This window comes from Ursus maritimus, unplaced genomic scaffold (genome assembly GCF_017311325.1).
Source record: "Ursus maritimus isolate PB19 unplaced genomic scaffold, ASM1731132v1 scaffold_10, whole genome shotgun sequence".
Taxonomy (NCBI): Eukaryota; Metazoa; Chordata; class Mammalia; order Carnivora; family Ursidae; genus Ursus; species Ursus maritimus.
Genome location: NW_024423344.1, coordinates 53,063,517 through 53,069,528, shown reverse-complemented (window position 1 = coordinate 53,069,528; position 6,012 = coordinate 53,063,517).

Below are 6,012 nucleotides of genomic sequence, written 5' to 3'. Positions count from 1 at the left end.
ATAATTCTTTCAGATGCTTTTCTCCATCCCTTTTCATACAACCTCCATTTAGCCTTGCCCTTTCTGCTAAAAGAAAGGATATCATCAACTTCCTCCTCACAAATGTTTTAGAGATTAAAATTTGTGTCAAATAGATTCCACATGACACATACTTAATGCATTCCCAGATGTACAAATTGCTGAGCAGCTATATCTGAATAATGACTTATGTGATGACTAACCCCTTCTCAAATTAAATGGGTATTACATTTACCTCCTTTCCACAGACAAAAAAGCCATCATTTATCTACTGATAGAAAAAGAGGCTGGGGAAGGCTAATGGAGAAGGGTGCCAGAAGTTGTCCGACTAGAGCTGTAGGAACAGGAACCGTGAATCCACACCAGGGAAGGCCCCAGAAGTGGTGGTGGGTGGGAATAAAGAGAATCTATGACTAAGAGAAAGAATCCAGATGACTGAAAAGCTAGCTTGAGAGGAGTAGGCAGAAAGTGATACCAAAAGGAAAAGTGAAAAAAGGCATCCGGCTTGCAGTCACCTCAGGGAAATACAGATCAAAAAGGTAGAGCTAAAATGTCATCAGGAAGAGCTGAGGAGGAATAATTTTGCAAAGGGTTGCAGGCTGGAAGTTGAGAAAACTTTCAAAGGTGACCCAGTGTAGTAAGAGAAGCTTCGAGTGTCAAGGTAGGGTGACAATTAAGTGAAAAGTTTTAACTAACTTTGGAGGTGTGTGTGCCTGAAACCCAGGCGGAAGAACCTTCCCAGATTAAATGGCCAGAAGTTAAAATCAATGTAATGTAGGCAACCTGGGTATCAATCCAATTGAAGACCCGTGCATTTGGATTCATTAGCGTGTCTTTCAGGTCTGTACTAAATGAGTCCTCCATTCATTCAGAAAGCAGAGATAACATCCTCATATAATGTACAAATGAACCATCATGTCTATTCTGTACCCTTGGCATTCGATAGAAAATGACTTGAATGATTTATGTTAGCATGCTGATTCATACATGAGTACAGTGTCATTGAAAAAGAACCCCACTGCTTTCTTCCTTTCGTGGTGACAGTGTGAATGAAAGCAGTGGCACAACCAAGAGCCTTTCTGGTTGGATACATGGTCTACTTTAAAAAAAATAAATAAATAAAGGATTGTTATTGCTTTCTAAAAATGAGCCACACCACTTAAAAATGCAACTTTAAAGCAAAAATTGTAACTTTTTTTTATAAAATTATAAAATTTCAAATTAGAAACATTGGTCACTAGCTGATTAAGAACGAGAATTTATGGCCTGAAGGTGTATTTAAGAAGACTGTTTTCTGTGTGGGTAATACAATTGATGGGAGCATTTGGCTAATAATAGGCGCTTGAAGGGTCCATGCATGAGTCAATAAGACTTCTTAATGTGTTCTCTTAATGGACCATTACTTTCTATTTTGAGGGTTATCAAGGCTGCATTATTTATTTAGTTATATATTGGATTTAGAAAGTAAGCTCTCAAAGCCTAGCTGAGAATAGCGTTTATTGAGTACCTACTCTTCTAAACTCTTAAATATAATGCGCTCATGACATGGCCCTTCCCTTCTAATAGCATGATTATATACTGTTTTTAATATACTTATTATTTTTCTATTTGATAATATAATTCTTTAACAGCCATATGGGAACCTCCACACAGCTAGTTAAACCTGGAAAAACTCTTAAAGGGAGCAATGTGGGTGAGCTTTTTCTCCCTTGAGCCACAGGAGGTTGTAAACTTCTTTTCTTTCTGTTAAAACTCATTTCCCTTCCTGGTTCCCACTTTGTCTAACATTTTATTGTAATGTTCCTGGAATCTATTTTGTAGACTTTTTTTTTTTTTTTTGGTTATAACTGTGCATTGCAGTTTCCATTTATATTGTTTTCTCCTAATGAATTCTGTGCCTTTCAGAAAAACAATTATACTTAATCTTTTGTATTATAATTGTGCATCCTTTTACATGTAATAGATTAATACAAGAATATAAAGGATATAAAAGATCAGAGCTTCACAATCTTGGGACTAAATAATGTTTACATTTTCGATTTTGCAAAATACTCCCAAAATTGTGATTTGGGCCAGAAGCTGTCAAAATAATAGAATTTTCAGCTTTTAAAATATTATCTCTCAGAAGCTTTTCCCAATAGCCGCCATCTCCCACTCAATTCCAATTTGTAATCATCTGAATCTTAAAGACTTTATGCCTTGGTAGGATTTGTTTGATTCTTTGTAGTTCCTCTAATTCTTTTCCTTGTCTTCTGTCTTCCTGCCATTAATCAAACAATTAACAAATACTTTGTCCACTTTGCTGAGCTGCAAATGCTATACAAGACAGTAAAAAATTCAATAAGTGCTTTAAAGGGACATAGAGTCTAATCAGGGAGATAAAAATATCTTAAATGGATCCATTAACTAATTACCACCATACCAATAATAATACCTAACTTTCAGAGTACTTACTTTACACTAATAACTTTGTACACATCATCTCATTTAATGACTCCAAGCCCAGAAACTTGCCTCTCTGAGCTGAGGGTTTTCCCTTTATACACAATTAAGGGATCTTATTACTGAATAGTACAGGACATTTTCCAGAGTAGTGCAGTGAAGGGAGATAGATATCAGTGTTAGACGCAACAGCCAAGAAAGGCTATATGGGAGAAACAAGGTGTGGATTATTATTGAAAGAATTAATAAATGTTTGCTATCAAATATATGAGAAAATAGTGAAACATGGATATAAATACATGTGTATTTCAATGAGTATATTTTAAGGACAAAGCATGGGAACACTTACATACAGAAGAGTTGTATCTACAACATCTGAAAACAAGCTCCTCAGAGTATGGGGCTGCATTTTAAAAAGCCCAGAGAAATCTCAGGAACACTTAAATGACCATGCACTAAACAAAGGGAAAGATGCAGTATATCTTCAGGGAAAATGGTCATATGAAACTGCTTGCTTTAATGACAAATTGAAATTCAGTGACGATGATAAAGCAAGCCCCAAACACACATGAAAATGTGTGGGATGGGAATATATTGGTATATAAACAGAACCAGAAGCAGCTGGACAGAGCTTCATAAAATAAGTGATGGGGTTTCTCATCAGAGAATGAGTGTCATGGTGGAAGGCAATAGAAGGGAGATGCTTTTGACCAGCATTTTAAGAAGAGATTTTTAAAATTAAAAAAAAAAAAAAAAAAGCTAAGTGGTGAGTGTGTTTTGGGAAGAGGTAAAGATTTTACCTGATATAGATGGTGCATGGGAACCACCAGTCATCATCAATGGGAATACGAAATTAATGCATGTATTTTGTTTTGCTACCCACGAATGTTCATGAAAACGTGACCTAAAGGAAATATTGGTGTCTGATGACTTTTAACATTCACTTAAAAAACAATTTACAGATGTTTAACAGTTAAGAGCAGTTCAAGAATATTCTAAATTTGAGTTGCATTTCCTTTGGACATTTCTGTGTTTGGTTAATGTTGTCTCTGGAGTGTTTTCTCATTTTATGTCACCGTGCCAGTTTACTTACCAATTTCAGAAGTTCACAGTCATCCTGCCTTTCGCCCTCCAGACACACACCCTTTCATGTTACAGACCTCTCTTTGGGGTCCCTCTTGTCCTTCCTGGAGCGCTCCTTCCTGCTGTTTCACAAGACAGCTGTTCTTCGCTGGTGGTCTCTGCGGCTGCTCCTGATCCCTCTGCGTTTTCTCAGAGCCAAAGGAGAAACAGGATAACAACTTGCTTTCTCCACTTTTATTTCAATTTGATTTGGTAGACTTTGAGTCTCTTAAAATCATAATTCAAAAAAAAGTTGTGATAGAAAACACTCAAAAGAAAACACTACTAAACATAAAAAAATATATTCTTTCACTGAGAAGGCCTTTTTGCCTGATCACAACTGATCCAGATTAAATTCCTTATTCAGTTAGGCTGTTGTTTGAAACTATTCACTACTAATAATAACCGGATAATAGTAAAACAGTGTAAAATGATTCTTTGAACTATGCATGGGCTTTAGTTAAACAGTATCTTGATGAAATACCTCAATATTTTATGATAATGCTACTATTATTGTTAGTATGATTATCATTCTTATTCATTCTTCTGAGAAGTCCAAAATATGCATTTGCTCAATAACTTATCCTTGAGAAAGATTAAAAGGAGCTCTATTTTCCCTATTTAGAGATGAATAAACTTGAACAAGAAGAGATCAAACAACTCTCTTTACTCTTTGTTATAACTCAGATCGGAATCTAGGCATTCTGAGCAGGAGAAGAATTACAGCTGATCGCTAAGGTTCAAGTGTTTTTCCCTTCCTCTTTTGGAAGTCAGAAATTGCTACCTGTTCTTTTCTTAGAACCATTAAATAATACATATGATGTAGCCACATATATAAAGGTATCCCAAGAGTAAAAATCTGACTTTTATGAAAGTAGACAAAAATAATAATGTCATTTATGAACAGATATGAAATAATGCCTCTGCTTATTTGGTATAAAATGAACATAAGACAAAAATTCTGCAATATTAGAAAGTATATATTTTCAGTTTAAAGAAAAATATTTTTTCAGTATAAAAATTCATTAAATATAAGGGAGAAAAAATTCATTAAATATAAGGGAGAAAGGAGGAGAAACATGAAGTAGGTAGGATAAGGAAAACAAAGGGGAAGACAGAGAAGAAGCAAAAGATAGGATTGGAAATAATCACCTGTAACTTGATCCTGATGTAGAGATGCATCCTCCCACAAATTACAGGAATTAACATGTTCATTCACTCAGTGGGTATTTATTAAGGGTATTCAGTCCCCTGGCCCCATGCTAAGTGCACAGAATCCCCCAAATAACCACACAAGTAAGTTCTTGGATTCCCTTTCAATTATTCTTGAACCTGAGTTAAAACTAGTGTATCTAATCAGCGATTCCCAATAGCAAATCCCTGAATCTATATTAGTCAACAAGAACGGTTTTACGTGGTCTTACAAACAAACAAACATTAATCAAAATTTTGTACATATTATGAATGTACATAATACTATGTACATATTATTTTATACATAATATGAATTTTTACTAAGGGTATGTTCTTCCAACTTTCAGTGTAAAAACAGTCTTCATTTTATAACATAATGGCTATAATAAATGGTAGAAGTTTTAAAAATTTCCTTCCAGAAGAAATTAAAATTTGATAACCTTAAAGGAAAAATATATTAAAAATTAGACAAAATTCTGGCTTAATGAAGCTTCTAGTTTAATGGTGAAAAAATAAAAACAACTTCAATACAGTGAAATAAATCCTAGAAGTGAGGATATGTCACTTGTGTTGGGACAGAGAAGAAAGGAATGGTCTCTTCTGGGTGTCAAGGGAGAATCTGAAAAGGAGATGACACTAATCTGATTCATGAAAGATGAGTAGAATCCATTATTTAATGAAAGGAAGAATATGCAAGGCAGAGGGAACAATGCAAAAAGCATAAAGGCACAGATTGAAATGGGCGTGTCCCAAGAATGGCTAACACTTTGATATGGCTGGAGGAAGGGAAAGGAAAGAGAGAGGAGGGGAGGGAAGTAAAGCCAAGATGAGGTCTCACAAAGCCCCTTATAAAATGCTGATTTATGGCAAATTTGCATGTTAGAGAGGTCATACTGACAGTGTGGAGGACAGACTTAAGAGAGCTAGACCAAAGTTTGAGAGAATAAGTGGAAAACTATCATAACAGTTCAGTACAAAGGACGATAGGGGCCTGAACCAAGGCATCAGAAAGGAAATCAAAAGTATCCAAGAGCTGTTCCGAAGGTAGAACACATAGGAACATGTGATGAAGTAAATATGAAGCTTGAAACCCTGGCAGAGGAAACATAGTCAATAGTAATTGTTGAAGATAATTTTAAAAAGGTAAATCTACTATAAACAACATAGTAAATAGACATCAAAGAAAGGTTGTAAGGGTAATTTTAGACATACCTAATTAAAGTTCTGTGGAATATC